The sequence below is a fragment of the Cnephaeus nilssonii genome (genome assembly GCF_951640355.1).
Source record: "Cnephaeus nilssonii genome assembly, chromosome: 17".
Taxonomy (NCBI): Eukaryota; Metazoa; Chordata; class Mammalia; order Chiroptera; family Vespertilionidae; genus Cnephaeus; species Cnephaeus nilssonii.
The window spans coordinates 18,624,702-18,648,501 of record NC_137088.1 but is presented as its reverse complement, the minus strand read 5'-3'; the positions used below and the strand labels follow the sequence as shown (position 1 = coordinate 18,648,501).

Sequence of the window (23,800 nt, the reverse complement as noted above, 5' to 3'; positions counted from 1 at the left end):
AATAATATAGGACTATTACTATAATACTTTAGTATTTAGTAAATTTAGTGCTATTTTCCTAAAATGAGTTCTAGAGTTTTAAAATGTAATTTTATAAGTAGGCAGGTGTCTAGGGTCCATTGCATGGGGTCTTGTAACACACAGTGTGTTCCCTCCAGAGCCATGGCTGGGGCCTGGGGCTCACCAGCCGGTCATGGGGTCAAAGGAGAAAACAAAATCCAAAGAGCTTAATACTAAAGAAAGCTGAGCTGTTTTATTTGCCAGGAAGGGCAACAAACACAGCAAAGAGCCTCATTGAGTAGGTCAGTGGGGAGGAGGGTTGGCGCGATGTGTTAGAAGGGGGAGGGGGACTATGCTAATGAAAGATTGGCAATGAACTTGGCAATGAACTCTGTCCAGGAAGGGTGAGTCACAGGTCTGCATGTCACTGGATAGAACAGGACGGGAAGTCTTTGGCTAGATCCAGTGAGCGCCCTTCAAAGTTCATGGTCCTTTAACAGCTTGAACATTTCAGCGTCAATGACATTGACCAGGAGAATGACATTCAGTTTAGGCTCCTAGGCAAGTGCTCCTGAAATGGAGAATATGCCTTTTACATGAGCCATTTATTTGGTTGGTCTGCCGAGAGGCCTCGATGAAGGGCCTACTATGTTCAGCCTTGGCTTTATCTAAAGATAGCACTCCAGCCTGTTCACCAGGGGCTTACAATCTAACAGAGGGAGAGAACCACACTAAAAAACAGATGCAAAAGTGGATATAGGTTTCCCCTTAAGTGTCTTGTCTGAGAAGACGGGGACACAGAGGGAGCAGAGGCCATTTCTACCTGGGGTAATCTGGAGAGGCTTCCCAGTGGAGGTGACCCGGAACCCAAAGGCTTTTCTTTTCAGCAGGCCTCCCCCGTGTGGTGATTTAATGCTCTATTCTCACCCTGGTACTCCTGAGGCACATGGGCTACTCTGCAAGAAAGAGCCTTGTAGAGAAAAACGGGGAAACTCCTTTAAATCATGCAGCTTTCAAGCAGGGGAGTAATATGACCAATTTAAGTTTGTAAAGCTTCACAGCAGCTGCTGAGTGAAAGCAGACCAGCGAGGGGGCCACAACAGGTCTGGGGGAGAGATGAAGGTGGCCTGAGCTCTAGTGGTGGCAGTGGAGGTGGTGAATGGAGGGGGAGGGGTTCAAGTGACATATAGGAGGAGGAAATACTAAGACAGTGATGAATGTGCTATGAGCATTTAATACTGGAATAAACACCCAGGATGCAAATAGGTTAAGACCACAGGCTCTCAGTCGTCAAGGGATTTACAATCCATTTTACAAGCTGGCTGAAAAGGTAGAACTATTGGCAAGGAGCAGTTAAAAATACAAGCCACGATGCCATCGGCCAAGGGCCGGTGCTGAGACACACTCAGGGCTGAGCCTGCCTCCAGGATGAAAGGTGTGGCTCACAAACAACGTAAGAGCAAAAGGGACAGCAGCGTGGCACAGGATATATGATTTGGGGTGGGGAGGGGGCAGGCAGTGGCAAAAAACGAAGCTGCAAATGTTGTTTAGGGCCCCATGGTGAAGGGTCTTGAAAGGTTTGCTATCAAAGTTGGACTTGATCCTGTGGGAAATGGGGAGCCATGGAAGGTCCTAAGGGCATGACCCTATTTGAGAACGATCACACTGCCAGAGTGTAGAGGAGGCTAACCCTCTGGGGGCACCTCTGTGTGGGATCCTTGCTGTTTTTCTACTTCATGTTCAAGGTCAAAAAGCTAGATCGACAAGGCCCACAGAGAACACCCCAACTCCGTCTTGTAAAGCTCCAGTGCACTCACCCTGAAGGCATGCCTGTCATCCCTATGTGTTTCCATTTTCCCCACAGACACTACAATATCGAAGGGACAACTGTAAAAATGACACCTTTAAAAATCTCTCCATATGGACCTACTGAGTCACTGCTTAGACAGTCCGTACATAGTTAAAGTGAAACACTGCTCCCTGTCTCCACTCGGCCATCGCCACTGCTCTGCCTATGGCATTGGAAACGCAGCTGGTGAAGGCACATGGCTGTCCTTTCAATGGGCCACACCCCACGCTGGGAGAGCAAAGGGGTTGTGGAATCTGCTGGGTGCCTCTTGCCCCCACTTTGAAAAGCACCTCTTTCCCTCCTGGAGTTTCCCTTCCATCCCCTTCCCCTCAAAGGGAAACACCTCTTTCCATCAAACCTTTCACCCTGACATTCGGGAAACATTTTTAAGAACAAGTTCAATCCCAGATATGGAGGAGAGACTGGACTGGAGTCATTCCAGGTGGTTTGGAGTCTAGGCTCAGTAGTTTGGCCATCTTGGACAGCTTGTTTAATTCCCTGAACCTCATCTGTAAAGTGAAATCACAGTTCCCACCCCCACCCTTCAGGTTATGATGGGGACCAAGGGAATTTGAAAATGCTTTGTAAATTTAAAAGTAGTTATTGGAATATTTCTTCATTATTGTAGTTACTATTATTATGATCTCCTCATCTCCTGACCAGCCTCAATCATCCCTAAGGTGTGGGAAATTGGAACTATGATCTGGCCTCCACTTCAAAGGGTCCTAAGGTGGCTTAAGACTCATAGCAGCACAGAAGCCGACTGCCTAGACCTGTGGTCAGCAAACTGCGGCTCAAGAGCCACATGCGGCTCTTTGGCCCCTTGAGTGTGGCTCTTCCACAAAATACCACGGCCTGGGCAAGTCTATTTTGAAGAAGTGGCGTTAGAAGAAGTTTAAGCTTAAAAAATTTGGCTCGCAAAAGAAATTTCAATCATTGTACTGTTGATATTTGGCTCTGTTGACTAACGAGTCTGCCAACCACTGGCCTAGACCCATCACCACCAAGATAAAATGGAGGTGGGATTCCTCCCCTCTCCACTGCCATTCTCTTCTTCCAAGACTAAATTTTATGTTTATTTTTTTAAAATTCCCCCCCATTTCAAGGTTACCTTTCATGCTCATTTAAAATTGTTTTGAGGGGCGAGGAAGGTTGGACACAGAGATGAATGTGAACCCAATTTTATAGCATCCTTAATGCAGTGGCATTGTCCTTGCCTGAGGTTTTTGCATTTTAATAGTAAATCTAACATCCAAGGAAGTGAATCTATATATATAAAAGCCTAAGCGACTGTTCCAACTGGTTGACAGAACGACTGGTTGACCAGTCACTATGACACGCACTGACCACCATTGGGCAGACACTCAACACAGGAGCTGCCCCCGGTGGTCAGTGCGCTCCCACAGTCAACCTCCGATGGTCCCTCCCCCAAGCCAGCTGGGTGGTCAGTGCGCTCCCATAGCCAACCTCTGTTGCCCGCCAACCTCCCCTGGTCCCTCCCCCCTGGCCCACTGACCCCAATCAGGACTGGGCGACACTGATCGCTGGCCAGTCCGAGGGACCCCACCTGTGCATGAATTTGTGCACGGGCCTCTAGTATATAATGGTGGAATTTCTGATGATGGCAATAACTTTGAGAACTCAAAGAAAAGAGGTAAGGTATACTCAAATCAGACCACACAATAAGCCACCTTTTCCACTGATAAAACTAACCCTATTTGGGTGTAGTATAAAAAATAAGAACAATTTTTTTTTTAAGCCAGCACAGTTAGACTGGGGATGAGGCTGGTTAGAAAGGAACATGTGACTCTGAGTTAATAAACATGGAAAAATAGCAGGAGCTCTGCCTTGTGCCGTGGCTCAGTGTTAGTCCTAGTGGACCACCACCTCCTAGAGCAGAAGGCAGGGTCGGAATTCCTCTGCTGGAGATGGTGGGAAACTAGGGTCCCATATAACAGACATCAGCAAATGACTATTGAATGCAAAGCTATAATTTGCATTTCAGATTTCTGGTAGTCGCTGTGTTTTGCCTTGAGGGAGTGAGATGATATAACCAGGATCAGTGGTTGAAATTGAGCTTAATTTGCTGTGGCTGATTATTTTGTTCTTGGCAAAATGATTAATCTTTACTCCTACCCCACCCACCCCTTTTACTTCAAGCTCAACATCTTCATGATGAGGCTCATTTCTACTCTTCATCATAACCAATGTCCATGCCACATCATTATCCCCTCCTCTCCCTCTTCCCTTCTCTTTTCCTTCTCTATTCAGGCAAAGTCACCATGGCATGGAAAGAGTGTGGGCCCAGCCACTGACCAACAGAATGACACAGGGGATGTTAAGAGCCATGGGCTGCATTCCCAAGCTATGTGTAAGGCCATTCACTACACAGGAGAATGAATGAATTAAATAGGAGACGTGCACTTGACACGTAGAATTCTTCCATCCTCGTGTGCAGGGCTCTGGGGCTGCAGCCTGAGTAAGTTCCTGTTTCTGCTTTGAGGACTAGGTCAGCAGTGGGAGCGGGGCCCTTGGGGCCAGAGTGGGCTTTAAAACAAACACAAAAGCCCCCTGTGAATATAAAGCAATCTGCTGCCACGTCTAATTTATTGTCACACTGAGTGAAACTTGGAACAATTTCTAGCCACATAACACAGTGATGGAAAAGTCAAGAAAAAACCAGCCAGTAAAAGTTTTATGAGGCCAGCGCTAAAAGAATCAGACTGAGTGCCTGCTCTGTTTATAGTGTATTTTCCTTGTAGCTACCTTTCTCTACAGGTGGACTATCATCTCCGAATATTTCTAAGAAATGGAAACTAGCCCTAGCTGGTTTGGCTCAGTGGATAGCATTGGCCTGCGGACTGAAGGGTCCTGGGTTCGATTCTGGTCAAGGGCACATGTCCGGGTTGCAGGCTCGATCCCCAGGGTGGGGTGCGCAGGAGGCAGGCAATCAATGATTTTCTCTCACCATTGATGTCTCTCTCTCTCTCTCTCTCTCTCTCTCTCTCTCTCTCTCTCTCTCTCCATTCCTCTCTGAAATCAATAAAAATATGTTAAAAGAAAAAGAAGCTAGTCTCTTTAGAGGAAGCAGATGGATGGCTTAGAAAGAACTTAACAGATGCCCTGTTGGTCAAAGCAAGTAGTTAAAACTGACTCTACTGACACCTGGTGGAGAGTAGGGTAGCTTTCCTGTGCCAAAGAAAATAAAAGTGTGTGTGTGTGTGTGTGTGTGTGTGTGTGTGTGTGTGTGTGTGTGTGTGTGTGTTTTGAAGGGGATGGAAACACATTCATCATGTCCGGGGAGTTAAATAACTCCGGAGGAATGAGGGTACCACACAGAACCACCAGATGCCTGAATATATAACTGTGGTTAGTGACTCACTGAGACACGTGCATGAAAAACCCCAAACAAGAATGTGAAAATAAAACATTAGGAGTAAAGCAAATAATTTATTACTGACTTCTCAAAAGTGTTTGCTGATGAATAAGACAACAACAACAAACAAGAACCCACTCTTGCCCCCCCAACCCTGGACAGCTTCGTGAGAAAAGACTATAGCACCTGATCACTTGAAAGAGCTATCTACATCCCAAGATGCTACCTCCCCCAGACTGAGCTAATGCTTTGCTGCCTTTAGAATCCACAGTGAGCTCCTTGCAGATTTTAAAATTCTGGGATAAAAAGAAGAATCTTCCTAAAAAGGTGTTGGGAAGACTGATTTGCTCCTAAAATTCCTTGAAGATGAAATAAAATTCTCCTGGTAAATATAGTTATAATTGGTTATTACTTAAATGCCAAGCAGTGGGCGGGGGAGGGGGACCACAGTGCAGAGTCCCTACAGAAATATACTCCATAAACTTTACACGGTCTCCATTTCCTGGTCATTGGCTTCTTGTTCGACACTGCTTGAAGAAGGTTCCTTTGGCTAAGTTTATTGGCAAATTTCTATGGTTCCCTGTGAGGTGTTATGTACATACTACAGAACACACTCAGCCTAGATTTAGTCTTTCAATAATCTGTTTTAAGGGTGATTTTTCAGGAATGCACCAGAGCAATTATTAACCTAAGTTTGTAAGAATTAACCCATTATGTTTAGGTGATAAAGAGCTGGGACACCAAATGAGAATTTAGGTTATTATTATTATTATTTTTAATCAAAGGAACCATAGTTAAGGGATGAGTTAGGGAGTTGGGCTGAGAAGATCTAGGTAGGAAGGTTATGATGAAGAGTAGAAATGAGCCTCATCATGAAGATGTTGAGCTTGAAGTAAAAGGGGTGGGTGGGGTAGGAGTAAAAGAAGCCTGTGAAAGAATAATGTATTTACAAATTTCTTATGGTTTTCCCCCTGACATTTAAGTTAAATTTAGAATATATATTTCCTTAAATGTGCTGGCTCTACATGATTCTGACCAGAAAGTGTACAGTTAAAATATACTTCCTCCTGGGGTCAGTGATTCTAGAATACTGACATTCCCAACTTTCTCAATCCATGTCACCCTCAGTATTTCAGTAATTTTTTTTCACAGTCAAAAGAAATACTTAAACATTGTATTAATGAATTAGGTCCAAATAGCCAAATAGTATTTATGTGGTGTCTGACAGTTGTTATGTGTTTTCCTCAAAATTGAAACACATTCCATTGTGTTCCTATGGGTTTGCTGTGACACTCCCAGGGTGCCTTGGTACAGCGTTTGGGAACAATGGCTGTAACAGTTTGGGAAATCAGTGAAAAGTTCAAAGGTGTGGTTTACATGATCTTATTTTGTTACCACTGTAATTAGCTAGTTATTAATAATAGGAAATGAGCAAAGGGAAGATCAGACATTATAAGCATGGCCATTTGGGTAGCTTCATCAGGAAGATGCAACTTTACACCCAAGGAACCACCGATCCATTCCTGCAGATTGCTGGAGGAAGGGTAAGATAGGTGCCATGAGTCAGGATGATATAGGGCAAGTGCCTGTCAGTTAAACCCGGAAACAAAAGTAACTGATTAGAGGGGGTGGGATCCCTGCAAGTCCATGAAAATGTGAGAATAAATAACTTCCCCAGACAAAGGAGCTCTTGGCTTTCTTGGTTCTTGTGGCTCTTTTGCATTCGCTCGTGTTCCCTCCATAGTCACGTGGACCCCCCACATGCAAAGGACTGTTGGATCAGCTGGAAATATGAACTAAGCTAGCCTGATGCTGGATTGGACTGTGCCCCAACATGGAATGGAAACTCTGGGCAACAGCTTTAATTCTAGCCCTTCCAAAGACACAGCTGGTGGGATGCAGGGAAATGGGACCTTGGAAACCAGGGATTTAACTCCTTGCAAATAAATGCCACTCATTCTCCTGTGCAAGTGTCAGAAAATTCTTTTTCTCATGACATCGCAAGAAACCCACTTCAACCAGCAACTGGTGGGGATGAAGAGAGCGCCCACTAATGTCAATTTCACCCCTCACTCTTTGTGAGACCATGGCCATATAATTTGACCTTTCAGCCTCATACAGCTAAGTGAGTCAGCCTGGCTTACTATTTTGGAGTAGAGAATAAGAGAATGAGACACAGAGAAGCTTTGCAGGCTATAAGCCAGTCTTCGGAATAAATAAGACTTGACCATCATTCAGAATTTCCTCATGAGCTCCTATCATTTGGGGGAGGTTGTGATAAAGTCTCTAAAAAGTAAAAGAACCCAGCCCTTGTGTCATCTAAGGAGGGGGATGCAACAAGTCCCATTAGCACTGGGAATGACAGGGTTGCCCAAAGGTAGTCAAGAAGTTGGCCTGATACTATTATCTTAGGTGAAAATCTGACAAATGGGTATGAAATGTTTAATATGCCAGAATACTTATATGAGTGATCTAGAAATGACAGCTTGCCTGCTTTTCCATCCTGTTCTGTTCTCAAACTTGGGCAAGCACCTGTAAGTCTTGTTAAATCAGATAGCTAGGCTCCACCCCCAGAAATTCTGATTTAGCCAGTCTGCAGGTGGGGGTGGGTGGGTGAGCCTGAGTTTCTGTATTTCTAACAAGTTCCTAGGTGATCTGACTGTCTATACTCTCCAGGAATCACATGTTAGAAGCTACAGCCTAAGCCGCTGGGGAACATGTTAGAGGAAGTGAGGCGCCATGTTGGTCAGCTACACCTGTAGCTGGGCCGGCACCCACACTTCTTTCCAAGGCACAGTCATCCCTGTCCAGAACATCACCAGCGAAAAGGTGGTGCCAAGGCACCAGGCTCTGTTGGTGAACAGTTACCTTCTCAGAAGGCCACTTGCATTTAAGTGGGCACCCTTGAATTTGAGATACTTAAGTCTTCTAGTAATAAAGTGACAATGCGACACGATATATGCGGAAGTTTTACATTTGCAAAGAGGTTGGCTTTGCACTCTGCTAACGTAAGTTTGGGGCACAGTCATGGAGGCTGCAGAAAAAGTGGTTCTTAATTCACAGGAGGGAGTTCACGGCAGAATCAGCAGAGGAGACTTGCTCCCCATCTCTAGGGCTGGGCCCAGGCATGTGTACCTAGAAAAGGTCTCCCTGCTGATTCCATTGAGAATTTCTACTCATGAAAGAAGCTCTTCAGAATGAGCATGAGTGTGGGGATAGGTCACCCCCTGTCACGCTCTTGCCTGCTGCTATGAGTCCACATGCGTGCTCACTGGTTGGATTCACTGCTGTCTTATGTTCTGTTTGACATCTACAGGCCTGCAGGAAAGTTTCTTCCCCTGCCTCTTCCTTGGGTGGTAGCAAAATCACAGCTAGTGTGGTTTATCCAAAGCATACTACTAACTAAAAAGCTATTAGCTACACACTGGCGAACACATTTAAAAAGTGGCATCTTCACAGTACCAGCAGGTCACCTGCACCTAGTCAGTGGAACTTCTGTACTCAACTCACACCCACCCTCCTCTCCTGCCTCATGTTTTTATGTTCTCAGTAACATCAGCATGACCTGGGAACTCTTTTTGGAAATGGAAATACTCACGCTCAGCCCAGACCCGCTGAATCAGAAGCTCTGTGGGTGCGGCACAGCGGTCTGTGTTCTGACAAGCCCTCCAGTATGACCCTGATGCAGGCTGGAGTTCGACAACTAGTGATTTATAGTATCTCTGCACTTCCCTGCTCATGGCATCGACGAGAAGGTCTTCCAAAAGTGGGGACCGCTCCTTTCCTCTCCCCACCACCTGGCCCCGTGATCAGAGTAGAGCAGGTACTCAGGAAACATTAGTTACTGAGGCTGGGGCAGCTCTACTTCATCACGAGAGTGGATAAACCCTCCCGCTGCGTTACCAACGCTGCATCTAAATTATCTCCCTTCTTATGGGTTGCATTTTTTCATATTTACATATCAGCCTTCTGTAAATCCTCTCTGAGTTTTTTTACATTCCTCTGACCCCAGGAAGCCAAAAACAAGATGCAATGTTTTAGCCAGTGTCTGTTTCCTGCTGGGGGGAAGGGCTTTTCTACATGACGATTATTATTTTTGTGTGTAGGCATTAGAAGTATTTTATTGATATTTTCCCTGGTTTGAACTTATTTACCAAAACTCATATTCCTTATTTCATCACCCTGAACATTTCTGCAGCCTACTTGCAGCATCATAATTATTTTCTGAACAATAGAACGAGATTGCTGATTCATGTTCGCCTCACAGCTCCAAGCATCTTTTTTTCCTGCTGTACTTGTGCCCGTGCAACACAATGATGGTCTATTCATCCCTCTGAATTAGAAATGCCAACAGCTCAGATATGCAACTGAAGGGTGCCCCTCCCTTCCGTTTATTTAAAGCCTTCCCACAAATAACACATTTTGAAATATTATACGGCATTCACTTGGAGCCATTTCGCTTGGGCAAGGACGGTGAGAGCTTAGCTTTTTATCAGTAGATCCTCAAACAATGCTTGGTGCACTGTAACTATAATTCTCAAAAAATGATTGTTTGAACGAATCACATACCCACTTCCAGCTTTATACTTCTATTCCGCTCCATCCGGTGTAGGGAGAAAGCCTGGCTCTCCCATTCAGAGGCTGATTAGAGGCTGAAGTTTGGATCCAGCCAAAGAATGGGAGCGAATTCCTCAAGGTGCGTGTGGAGGTCCAGGTGGGCTCCATCCAGCCCCATCCCGGTTGGAACACTGTCTGCCGGGCCCATTCTGGCCTTGCCGTGGCAGTGAGGTATCTGGTTGCCTCGAAACAGCCTTGCCAATAAGCTTTGCCAATAAGCAGACCGGGCCAGCTGAGGTTTTTGTTTCCCAGCTGCAAAGTCAAGCAGGTGGGACTGCCGAGTGCTCCTAAAACTCATGGTCAACCTGAGCCGCACATACAAATCGCCTGGGCAGCTTCACAAAGTCTCAGTGCCCAGGCTGCACCCAAACCAATTAGTGTTTTGCAGCTCAGGCCTCAGTTTTGTAAAGCTGCCCAGGTGATTCGGATACGCAGCCAAGGTTGAGAACCACTGCCCTAAAGTGGCCTCTAAGAAGGTATCCTGGCCACCTCCCTATCCTGGTCTGGCTCCCCTCTGATCTCTTCTCTCATGGCGGTCAGAATGGTCTCCTGAGAGTATAATTTAGTGCGTGGCAGTTGCTGCTCAAAACCTCGCTGTGGCTTCTATGATCTGCCCCACTGGCTTCTCTGTGGTGATCTCCTGCTTTTCACCCCATTTCAGCTTCACCAGCCTCCTTGCTATTCCTCTAACGTGTCATCTGTGCCCCCAGCAGAGGGTCTTTGCAGTGCTAGTGTCCAAGACATGGCCATCCCGCAGACACTGCGCAGGCCGCTCCCTCTCCTCATGAGACTTGCAAACCTGAACTTCTGGGGGATGCCCACCTTCACCATCCCGGTCCCTGCTGGACCTGCCGGCCCCTGTGCACCATTCTTCCTAAGGCCCCTTATCCTGCCCCACCCTTTCTTGTCCCCACAGTATGCAGCATCTTTGAAACCACTGCACAGTTTAGTTCTGGTTTTGTTGTTGTTGCATATTGTTTCGTCTCTCTCTGCTAGGAGAGCAGCTCCTTGAGATCAGAGGCCTTAGGTTTGCTCAAGTTCTCAACCCATGTGTGGTACACAGGGGCCCTTAATAAATACTTGTGAAATGACTAACGATGGTCACCCCGTAGGTGGTGGTGAAAGATGCAGCTGAATGGAGGAGGGAAAGCTCAGTGATGCATGAAGAACATACATTTTCTCAAAAATAACAGATTTTGAGAGGATACTGATCATTTTTTTTTTCTAATTATAAGTTAAGAGATGGGATTGCCAGGCAATGTCTAGATTTAAAAAAATCACTCTTATGTGATGATCACAAAGTGAATTAGTGGTTATCGAGGGCTGAGCAGTAGGGGTGAGGGTGGGAGGGGGATATGTGCAGGGACAGGGGTGACTACTAATGAGTATAAGGGTTCTTTTTGGGGTTAAAAAAATGTCCTAAAATGAGATTATGGTGATAGCTGTGTAACTCTGTAAATAAAGTAAATCCACTGAATTGTACACTTCAATAGGTGAACTTTATGTAAATGATGTCTCAATAAAACTTTTATAAATGCACACTTCAACTTGAAGCATCATACAGAGTGTTAAAACTAGAACTAAAAAGAAACATAGGCTATTAATATTTCTTTTAATTTATTATGCACTACATTTAAATTAGATGGTCAGGATTAAGTCTGGCCCTTTTATAAAATTTTATTTTTTATTTTTATTGACCTTTTTAGAGAGAGAGAGAGAGGAAGGGTGAGAGACAGAGAGAGAGAGGAACCCTGATTCGAGAGCCAAACATCAACCAACTGCCTCCTGCATGCCTCCTACTGGGGATTAAGCCTGCAACCTGGACATGTGCCCTGACCAGGAATCAAACCACCAACCTTTTGGTGCACAGAACAACACCCAACCAACTGAGTCACACTGGCCAGGGCTATTAATATTTCTTATCAGGCATGAGGGTTTTCTCTGGCTTGGGTTTGGAATTGGAGGGAAGAGGGCCTTCCTTAGCCCTTACTTGCTGCCAGAAATATCTATTAGTCAATACAGAAATGAAACTTAAAATTCACGCTTAATGCTTAATTTATTTGGATTATATGGCTTTCTCTTAAATTCCACACCTCCCCAAATTCTGGCCTCTTTTAGGACTAGCAGTTTTGGAAGGCAAGCAGTTACTTTGCATGAGACTGAGCTTTGTATAGACTTGACCCTTTTGAACTTACAATGTCAAGAAAAACTCCAGCCATGTTTACGTAACCATCTAATGACTCATTGTCCTACACATAGAGTTCAGCTTGTCTGCAGCTATGAAATGCGACGCTGTTCGACTAGCAGCCCTGTGGACCTTCCTCTGGCTCTCTGACATTGTGACCATCCAGTAACACGAATGGAAGATGATGGATAAAAACTCAGTGAGGCCCATTCTCCCTCCCCTGGGAGCTCAACAGCACAGCTTAGCAGGCTGCGAAGGGGAAAAACTCCTTTCGACTTCACTTCCGGTTTCTTTGCTCACAATCTTGACACGTGCTTGCTTGAGCACAGAGGGCCTGGTTGGATGAAGGTCAGGAGATTACCCAGAGTCTTGGCTTCCACACTGTCACTGGGGAATCCCTAAGATGTGAGCAATGCTGTGATGTAGAAAGACTCTTGGGGGCAGCTGCGATGTCTCCAGAGAATTCCTAAGGAGGACACAGCCACCATGTCATCAATAACCAGACCATTTGAAAGAAGAGACACTCAAGAGTTGTTTCCTGCTCATTGATGAAACAGAGGGTTAGAGGGATAGAGAAACTTGCCCTTCATCCCCCAGCTGGAGAAAGGAGTTAGAATGCTGACCAAGAGCCAGTGCACTCAACTGCTGAGTCATATGCTCCCACACACTATGCGCAGATCACTCAGCTGGGAGCCATGGTGGGCACAAAGTGACTAAGCTCCACTCCCTCCCCTCTGGCAAGCACTGCATGGTTGAGGTGACAGAATGGATACAATTCTAATTAAAGGAGGTGGTACTGGTACTCTATCAGAAGTGCAGAGGGCCACGGGAGGGTGTGGGAGGGAAAGGGTGACTAAAAATACAGCAACTACAAAACACAGATGTTCCATAGATCATCACGCCATCCCTGCCCAGGGGTCATGATCAAGATCCAGCTGTGAACTGAGGGTCTTCCAGAATGTGGGTTGTGTGAAGTAGGTGACTGAGCTGAAATCATTCTGACCATGCAGTCTGGATGCTTGGACAGAATATCTATAGTATATTGGCTTGTTTTAATATCATCTGTACATTTGTCCTAAAAGCAGAATACAGTATGTTCCTTACAGAGATGTTATGGGGATTAAATGAGTTCACACAAGAAAAGTGCTTAGGGCATTGCCTTAGGCATAGAAAGTCTTCAATACATGTGAGTTGTCACTGTTATGCCTGTCTCATCATGGATTCTGGAGAACCAAGTACTTGCATAGGGTCCTGGTGAGAGAAGAGCTGGCACGTGAGGCTGTGTTCTCTTCACGGGGTAGCTGACATGGGGTAGCAAGGGGGGAAGGGAGAGGAGTGGTCATTAAGTATCATTACTATTTGTTGAGAGCTTGATTTACTTCATGCATGGCTGTAGTTTATAAAACAGGCCCAGTATTAGATATACTATTTGTCAGGATACAAAAAAATTTTTTTTTTTTTACAAAATAATTGGTAATATTAGGAAAGCATGAGATTTCCATCCTCTAGCAAGATGCTGTGTAAAAGAGTTTGGTAAGAGGATCATCTACTTCTCTGAGCACAGCAGCATTTGTAAAAATGACTCTTGAAAGTAGTGTTGTAACAATTAGTGGGTACTATTTGGGTGGTCCCTATTGGGACTTCAACTAATATTTTCTCAGTGAGAGAACATTTAAATCGATATTTTTCAAAACTTCTTCTTTCCCTCAAAGAATATAGTTTTGGTCCCAAAATGGATGTGAATTGGAACACTTCAGCTGTACCATCTCTAGAATCATAAAACTTTTTATTTTAAACCAGACCCATTTGCCTACCCATGGTCGTATGTGAAAAGGAAAGACAGTGGGGCTTGGTCATCAACTTGTATTATTGATTCTACCTGCTATTGACAAAAACACATCATGTGATTTTTAGGAAAAATAAATTCATGTGATTTGAAAACAAAGATTTCCAGAAATGAAAGTCAGCTACTTTTTAAAACACCAAAGAAATAAAGAGGATCCCATGTGAAATGGATGTGCACCTGGACCTACCTCTTCTTAGTTCCAAGACAAAGACCAACTAGACCAATATGTTCCTTGGCTTTGTAATAAAATCTACAGATCTGAAGAGTTTCTACTTGTGGGTTCAATGAAATTAAGTAGAGAAAATAGAAGATAATGATATGCATGTTAACATGTCAATATGTTAATCATCAAGCATGTCAAACTCTCGGCTGGCAGGCCGCATGCCTTGTTTATTTAACCCGCCAGCCACGAGTTTGATATGCTTGCCATACATCTTACACATGTGTATATGGTTTCTTAAAAAATAAGAATAATAATTTGATAATAATAAAGGCAATAGTAGTAATAGCATCTAACATTTTTGAGTGTTTACTATGTATTTGCTATTCTGCTAAGTGTCCTACACATACTACCTCTCTTATTACTTTCAACAACCTATGATGTAGGTGATACCATCCCCATTTTAAAATCTGGGGAACTAAAGGGGTGTCATTCCCTTGCCCAAGGTAGTAAAGATTTTTAATTGAGAGAGCTAGGAATTGAACCCAATTCTTACAAATCTAGATTTCATGCTCTAAACCTCTATAGTTGACTGCAAGAATAATAGTTACATGCATTTAGAGTATTTCTTTATATCAGCTATTTAATTTGATGCTCACTACCTCATTTTACTTTCTCTTTTATAAATGAGGATGCTAAGGCTTGGATGTTAAATGTCTAAAGGTAAACACTGGCATGTGGGAAAATGGGGGTTCATGATTATGCCTCCCGACCCCTAAGACAAGTTTGTTCTTGAAGAATCCGAGTTTACATCTTTTTAAAAATTGATTTCAGAGAGAGGAAGGGAGAGAAACATCAGTGATGAGAGAGAATCATTGATCAGCTGCCTCCTACATGCCCCCTCCTGGGGATCGAGCCCACAACCAGGGCATGTGTCCTGACCAGGAATCAAAGCGTGACCTCCTGGTTCATGGGTCGATGCTAAACCACTGAGCCATACTGGCTGGGAAACTTACATCTTTTTTTAACGGAAGGTCCTGACAACTTATGTTGATGTCACTATCTTTGAAGACGAAAGCTGAGCACCAATTGCACCTTTGGGAGATTTTTTTAAAACATAGAATTTCTAGCTCAGAATATTAGGCAGCTGAAGTTTTAATGTATAGAACACAAGGTTTGGTCTGGTTGACACAAATTATTTGAAAAGTTCACGTTGGATGAGTCTGAAATCCTCTCACACCTATTAGTAAGACACCTATTGCCTAAGTGCAGGCAAACACTTCTTATCAGAGATGAGACATTTTCTGAGTTAGATAAAGGTTACCTGGTTGTTCAGAAAATGAGAAGTTCTATTCATAATCCCTGATCCATTTGATTGAGGATATTAATCCTATCATTTTACAGTTGAGTTCATGAGAATAAACCCCACAAGTGTACCAGCTGGGTAGGAGTGCGTGAAAACGAATTGCCCTTGAGTCCCGACTCCTCACAAGCTACCGGGCTCAATCCCATTTTGATGCTGCCAGAAAAGTTGATAATAAAGGGATTACCAATGAATACTTTCTTAATAAAGGAAAGGTGTTTTTCTTGAAAAGCCAAGAGATATATTTGGAAATTTAGGACGTCAGTAGTTGTTCAAAGGAAAGTTTTAGAATTGGACAATAGAAAAAGGCTGGCTGGCTGTCACTTACAAAACCACCAAAAGCTGAGTGCCAGATTGCCACATATTGCCCTTCTGCTCCAAGTCCACCCTTCTGTTCTCTGCTCTGTGATGCTGGGGTTGGGACCTTTGCAAGCTCCTTTCTTTCCTTGAGTCCCAGGCCAGAGGCTTTCTATTTGATTCTGCCAATAGGAGGCGCAAGAGGGCAACTGAAAGGTGAGAAGAGAGAAGCGCTTCTTCCATCCTTGTCTTCATGCCCCCGTGAGCATCTGCCAGCACGGGCTGTTGGCTGAGCCTCCTGTCTCTTTCAGCATTTCCAGAAGCAGCCTCTGCATCCCTTAGAGGTTCTAGTGCTAACTGGTTGGCCCCCTTTCTTAGTGTCCCCAGCACCAACACTATAGGACTGCTCTCTGAGCTCCTGGATCCCAGTAACCCCATCTCTCAGCGTGACAGCTACTTCTTGCAACTAACTAGGTGACCTCAGTGTTTCTCTTTGCTTCTTGGTGCTCTAGCGCCCATGTTGCAACTAATTCTCTGCACTAAATCCTGTGTGAATTACCTGCGTCATTTCGTTTTCCTGCCTGGCATGTGGGTGGCATGCTTGCAGCATGTATCAATTCTCAACAACAGTGAAGCACCAGAAACAACTGCATTGTCTGCGCTCCACTCTGCTTCTGCAAAGGGCAAGAAATGATGATTTCCAGCCAAGAACTGAGCATGTGTGAGAAATTATAATCCCATGATGAAGAGTGGTAGAGTAGAAGGCTTCAACAGGTCACATTTAAAAAAATTACTTTTTAAGCATTAAAATAACACCTGTGCACATGGAGAGGTTTGCAAACACAGAAAGTATAAAGGAAAAAATAAATAAAACCTGTCCTAGAGTTAACCACTAATATTTTGACATATTCTTTCAAACCTCTATATATTTGAAAGATTATTTTTAACCAACGTGTGGTCTCTGGTATTTTCACACGACAAGATGAGGAACTCAGCTCTAAGAGGCGTGTGACCTTGCTTCTTCACAAGGAAGACTGGTCTTTTCTGCATTGGGACTGCATCTCTGTGGCAGGGGCTGCTGACCTGTGACCCAGAAACTAGACAACGGCCCGGGCTACAGGCTCCCATCTCTGGCATGTCTGTTATGCCCTCTCAGTTGGGATCACAGAGTAAGTAAGAAGTCAGTACACATCCAGGAGGAATGCTTTGTGCATTACGGGCTGGCTCCTGGGGCGAGTCTGTGAACATTTTGGAAGGAATACAGAATACAGAATACAGCAGTCTGCCCTGAAAGGAGTGGCACATTAGGTCAGAGAAGCAGCAAAACACAGCGTTAAGGGAGAAAAAGAAACTGTATATGTGTAGGTGACATCTATGAATACAAAGAGAAAGGAGAATGTATAAAAGTGCATACGGAGGATATCTACAGCTGGGCACACAAGAAACTGATATCGCCGCTGGCCTATGAGGAGGAAACCTCATGGTTAAGGGGTTGGAGTTGCAGGAAGATTTTTTACTACAGGCTTTTTCAATACATTTTGAATTCTGAACCATGTACAGAACTTAGTACCTGTTCAAAAGGATGAAATGGATATAATGCGATGAAGCGAAATATTGAATATAAAGGTGGGAAAATTTGAGGGAAAATTCAGAGACAAAGAGTACTTTACAACATTGCTGTGAAGACTAAATGCAAACACACTGTGATAGTGGCATCAATGAAGTAATATAGCAAAGAAAATGAAGTGTAGAGAGACTAGAGAACGTTCTTGACTTATAAGAAGGTGAAAATGGGTCTTTTCTTCTACGGAGTATGACTCTAGAGAACAAGGCTTATAAACTCCACTGCCCATGGGGGCTAGACATTCATTCATTCAACAGGTGTACATCACTGCCAGCTACCCACGAGGCACTGGGGACAGAGCAGTGAATAAACACAGGACAAAATCCTTGCCCTCATGAGCTTTCAGTCTAGAGGGAGAGGGCACAGGCTATTAAAGCAACAAATGTCACACAGAACCACAAAGAGCAAAGGGGAGAGGGAGTGCGGCTATAAATGTGAGGTCAGGGCGGTCAATAATGGCAGTCAGGGGCGCAGGCCTGACTGTTTCCTTTGTAAAGGAGGCGACAGGTATACTGTTCCAGGAGGGGACTGTCATGTGGGTTGTGGGAACAGTTTAGCCAGATCTTCAGATTTTCCAGAGAATACCAGAAATCCAAACATGCACTTGAAATCTTCTGATTTTTGAATCCTGACTCACTTTTTAAATAAAACCACCATGTTGGCCAAATAAAACACAACTTGCTGGCCAAGGCTGGCCTGTGGGGCGGCCAGTTCAAATCTCTAAAGAAATGAGATTGAGTTTTAAAACAAACACATTGGAATTCGTAAGTCCTGTCATCTGATGAAGCTATGCATGTTTTCCATTTCTTCAAACGTTTATGGAACTCTTCACTGAAAACCAGTTGTCTCTGTAGAGCCTTTCTTTCTTTTTTTTTTTTCCTCCTACATAAGAAAACCTGTATCCTTTGGACTTAAATATTGTTTGGACCAAATGTTCGGCTTGACCCCTGATTAATTCACCAGATTTGATTCTTCAAAACATTGGGTTTTTCTAAAAATCAGATTTACCCTCAAAAGGCTGAGGATGTGTTTAATAATAATAATATACTCTTGGCCTTGAAGGTTTGTCCCAAAGAGGAGTTGCAAATATTTAGAGAAAGGGCAGTATTACTAAAATAAATACATTTCCTTCTAAGATAACTGTTGAAGAGGATTGCACTTAAATGTGTAGGAGTCAACACAAATGGCCTCGCCTCATAGGCATTTAGTAAAAGGCTCAGTACTTTGGATTCAGTTGACTGCTATAGGGTTTATATGTGTGTGTGTTTAACAGCTCAATTCTTTGGACCTGATTGGATGCTATAAAGTAGTTTATTCTAGGGACCCTTGGCATGCATATTTGCCCAAACAGAGGTTTTGTGCCAAACACAACCAGAACATATAGCATTTTTATTTTACTGTGACCAATGGCTTAGTTTCTGTGGTTGGCTAATGACATTAATCATGTAGAATCACAGTGAGGAAGAATGCAGAGCTATTTATGACCCTGTGGCAGCTTGGAGTTTCCTCTCTTAACAACATGTATGAATCAGAAGCCACAAGTTTGCATTTTAGTAATATTTGTGGTAGTTAAGAAACACACACTACACTTGTTATTGTTACTATATTGCCATAGAACTAGAATGTCCCTGGGAAGAGTATAAGAGTGGCATGGAGATGTCCACCAAGGTGCCAACCTCAACAATCCCACTGTTGTCAAATGCTTATGTTTCCCTTGCTCTTAGTTAATGGAAAATCTGCACAATAGTCATCCCATCAGCCTAGTAGCTATGCTGAAGTATAATACCTTAGATCAAATACATCATAACTGTCCATCCATCTGTGCATCTATTCACTCACACTCCTTATCTTCCCCCCTCCTTCCCTTCCTCTTTCCATCTATTCTTTCATGAAATATGTACTGAGTGCCTACTACAGGTCAACCATTGCTAGGCACACAATATGAAACAAAAATAATACACTGTATCTGTTCTTAGTGCCTTTTGGGAGAGAACAGATATTTATCAAGTGAATTATTCAATTTAATGTAAAATTATAGCTAAGTGTTAATAAGGGAAAGGCTAAAAAGCAGGATTTGACTTAAGTCAAAAAAGTCTTCGTAGAAGAAGGGATGAGATTCCTATTTCAATTTCATTTTTAAAAAAATTGATTTCAGAGAGGAAGGAAGAGGGAGAGAGAGAGATAGAAACATCAATGATGAGAAAATAATTTATCAGCTGCCTCCTGCATGCCCCACACTAGGGATCGAGCCTGTAACCTGGGCATGTGCCCTTGGTCAGAATCGAACCATGACTTCCTGGTTCACAGGTTGATGCTCAACCACTGAGCCACGCCGGCCAGGCTGAACAGGGACTCTTAGTAGGACTTCAGGGCAATGTTGATGGCCCATTTGAGGCTGGTCATCTGAATTCATAGGAGCACCAATCAGCCCTGTTCACTGACATTTTTAACAGGGTTGGCAAAAGCCCTGGGCAGGAAGTTAGGAGCCTGGGTTATGGGTCATGACAGCCATAACCCTGTCATGTGATTCTGGGCACATCCGTTAATTTCTAGTTTCTTCAACTTATGAAATGATGAGGTCAGATTAGATGCTACTCTTCCCAGTCCTAAATGTTCCTGGATGACCTCAACGTTCACAAAGAGGCCCCTTAGCTTATCAATATTATCCTGTTGATACTTTACGTTTTAATTTAAAAATGAAATGGAGCTTTATAAGATCTATAAAAAAATACATGCTTCATTGGAAAAAAGAAAACTAGATAATTTATATGGCTATACTCAATGGACATATCATATGTGGTGTCTCTACATCTGAATCAGGGTTGGCAAATTTTACCTGAACAGGATCAGACAGTAAATTATTTCAGGCTTTTGGGGCCAAATCATCTCTTTTGCAACGACTCCACCATGCTGTGTCATGTGAAAGCAGCCATAAACAATGAATCAGTGAGCCCAATAAAACTGTATTTATGAGCTAGATCTGGCTCTCAGACTGTGGTTTGCTGACCCCTGATCTAAATAGTGGGTCACTCCAGTTTCTTTTATTAGGGGATATTCTTAATTGGCCCCAAGAGTGAAACACTTTCCCCAATTTAGATGCAACGAATTATGTGATACGTGACACACACTAACCAAGCAAGTGAATGCACGCTGGTATACACACATGGAGCATCTCCCACAATCACAATGAAGCCTTGAGAGTTACAGCCAAGCCCAACATTGAGACGCTGGGTACTCAGCTTCTGCTAGCTTGGTTCATGGAACTCTGCAGTTGGGAGCTCAGTTAGGTGGGTTGGCACCTCCAACCCAGAGCAAAACTTGTACTAGTAAACCAGCGAGTGCAATGGCAAGAAACTGACCATTCAAAGGACCACTTCTATAGCCTTCTGTCATTGAATGGGTACAGTAAGTCAAAACCCTCTCTTTGTATTAATTTATTAACCACAGCGTTGGAGAGGTGTTCCTTTGAACAGAGCAGAGAAGGAGTTGAAAAGAAGGAGAAAGACAGCATGCTAGGAAGCAGGATTAGGCACCAAGACTGGGGCCTAGAAATCATTTGGGAGAAGATGAGAAACTTAAAAAGGGCACCCAGCAAGGCGGGCGACGCCTGAGAGCCAACGGGGAGGGAGGGTCCCGCCTGTCTGAGGCTGGGAGACAGGAAAAGGCTGAAGGGTCTGTTGCTTGGTTAGCTCCCCTGGGTGGGCCTGGTTTCAATACCAAAATAAACTTGGGAGAGCCAGAGGGAAGGAAGGAAAGAAACAAACAAACAAGTAGAGCTTCAGTTTACGTTTTCTCCCAACCAACAGTCCCTGCCCTGAACTGAGCTGCCTGAAACTCCAGTTCTTGCGTTTGCTGTCTAACCCTTTCCTGGATGGTTGCTTCGCACACTAGATGGCTAATAATCTCTCGTATGCTTTGCTCCCCAGCTAGGCTAAAAGTGTGTGCAGGGTCATCTCTTTTGCTTGAGTTGAGTTGTGTATAGATGTATCATTATCATAAATACTAATAACTCTGAGTCTGTCACGAGCCCTGTGATCAGTAACTTGCAGGCTGTACCTAGGCAGCAGATATGATTCTTATTTATTTATTTATTTTTGACAAGAAGTAAGTGAGGCATAGAGGGGCTAAAGAATTAGAACTAAGCCACTAGTAAGTAGTAAATCCAGAATTCTAACCAGGTCATACTGACTCTTGGGCCCCAGCTGTTCGCTTCTCAGAAGTTCAATACCTTTCTAGACGTTAGAGTTGAAAAGAACCCCTCCTTATTTTGAGATATGAAAAAGTCACAGAACCACTGGCTGAAAAGCGAACTTGGCCCCCTGATGCTTCCTTCATGGTCTGATTGCAAAGTCCCATGCTGTTCAAAGTATATCCAAAACTCCCCCATATATACCCATCAAAAATAGAGTGCGGGCCCTGGCTGGTATGGCTCAGTTGGTTGAGCGTTGTCCTATGTACTGAAAGATTGGTGGTTCGATTCCTGGTCAGGGCACATACCCAGTCTGGGGTTTGATACCTGGTCGGAGTGTGTATGGGAGGCAAATTCTCTCTTACATCCATGTTTCTCTCTCCTTTTCCCTTCTTCTCTCTCTAAAATCAATAAAAATAGAAAAAGTATATTTTTTTAAAAAAGGGCAAACAATCAGTCACCCTCAGAATTTATTTACCAATACTGAAAGGCAGGACTATGTGTTCTTGGGACTTTTCCTACATAAAGACAAAATGGCCAAGCTGAATGATTGAGGAGTCACTTAGATCACCAGGAACATGAGGTAAAAATGTGCCAGCATGTTTTAAAAGAGAAACAAGTGGCCCATTGCAATGATGGTATGGAAAGGGGTGAGCTTCCCTAAGCTTAGAGCAAAAACGTTAATGTAAAAGTGAAACTGAGGACACCATTAGTGCTCAGCCACCAAGCTGACGAAAGCAGAAATGAATTTGTTCTTAACGGCATATGCCTCTTTGACAAAAGAGGAACTTATCACCTTAAGACTCCTGGGAGCATTTGTTTTGATTTGTTTGAGAGGACTTAGCTTTGAAAAGTAGAATTAATAGCAGCTTTTAGTCCAAGTTTTCCACAACAAAGCACGACAAAATGGGAATTGGTGTTTTTTCTTACTTTCCTTCAAAAAAGAAACTTAACTCCTATAAGTTATTTTCCATATCAGAGACTAGAAGTTTTTCTGTTTTGGTTTTTACCTATATCAAAAAGTTCTCAGCATTTGAAGTAAGCTCTTCTATTTAAAGTTAAATGAAAAAGAATTCAGCCATAGGTCTAAATGATTTGGTTTATTTTCATTAATAAGCCCTCGATATTCATCTATTCTATACAAATAAGTAATTAAGCTTTTAGGACAGCTTTAAGCTATGAGTCCTATACCTTATTATTTACCTATCTAAAGTGTATACTTCAGTGGATCCTAGTATATTCATAGATATATGCAATCACCACCACAGTTGATTTTAGAACATTTTTATCATCTCATAAAGAAACTCCATATTATTTAGTTATCATTCCCTCCTTTCCCCCAATTAACCATTAATTTACTTTCTGTCTCTATAGATTTGCCTATTCTGGATATTTCACATAAATAGAATCGTACAATATGTGGTCTTTTGTGACTGGCAAGTTTATGTTTAAATAATGATTTTTTTTTCCAAAGAGGAAAATATGGTGGGCATGGGAGGAAATGAAGAGATAGTTCTTTCTGGGAACTTGGTGGGTGCATAGTTTTGCTCTGACTAATTTGCCATCTGACTAGTCTGGCCGCCCTGGCATATGTAGCATCGGGGACTTGTCTTGTGAACTGCACGATGGTGGCAAGATTGCAGACCTGGCTCTTTCACCAAGCTCTCCTTGTATATATTACTGTCTACACGAATAATCATCTTAAACTTGACATGTCCAAAACTAGGTTATAAACCTTCCAGTGCCCCCCTAAAACACCCCAACAATCTCGTTTCACCCTCTGTCTTCCTCATCACCGTGAACGATGATTCTAAATGATTCAGAATCAAAACACTCTTCTCACCTCCATTATTACTATCATCATCTCTCTCCTGGTCTATTATAAGAGCTTGGTCTTACCGCTTTCACCTGTGTCCTCAACATTTTATTCTCAACACGCAGCCAAAGGTGATCCTTGTAAAACATAAATTATGTCACATGGCTCCACTGGTCAAATTACATATCAGTTCATTTCGCCCTTCCGCACAAACCCTACAATGGTTTCCTAAAACACTCCGGATAAAAACCAAAGTCCCTCATGACCCCTGATTTTATCTCCTGCTGTTCTTCCTATTCACTCCACTCCTGTCTTCACCTCCTTGCTGTTCCTCAAACACACTTTCAACATGCTCTCTCTGAAAAGCTCTTCCTCCAGATATTGTTAAAGATCTTATCTCCATCTTTTTCAAATGTTTGCTCAAATGTTACCTTTTCAGTAATATTTAACTAACCACCTATTTAAAATAACTCCCCCT

General features: G+C 43.3%; 1 protein-coding gene across 11 annotated transcripts in view; it reads right to left on the bottom strand.

Annotated features, from left to right (window-relative positions):
- Window positions 1-23,800, bottom strand: part of THRB (thyroid hormone receptor beta) — a 289,467-nt gene that overhangs the window by 77,152 nt on the left and 188,515 nt on the right. The window contains exon 1 of one of the 11 annotated variants that reach the window (XM_079794929.1): window positions 824-864. The exons of the other annotated variants lie outside the window; for them this stretch is intronic. The gene's annotated coding sequence lies outside the window, so the exon portion shown is untranslated. Of the gene's footprint in view, window positions 1-823; window positions 865-23,800 lie in introns of those variants that run through there. 11 annotated transcript variants of the gene reach the window in all.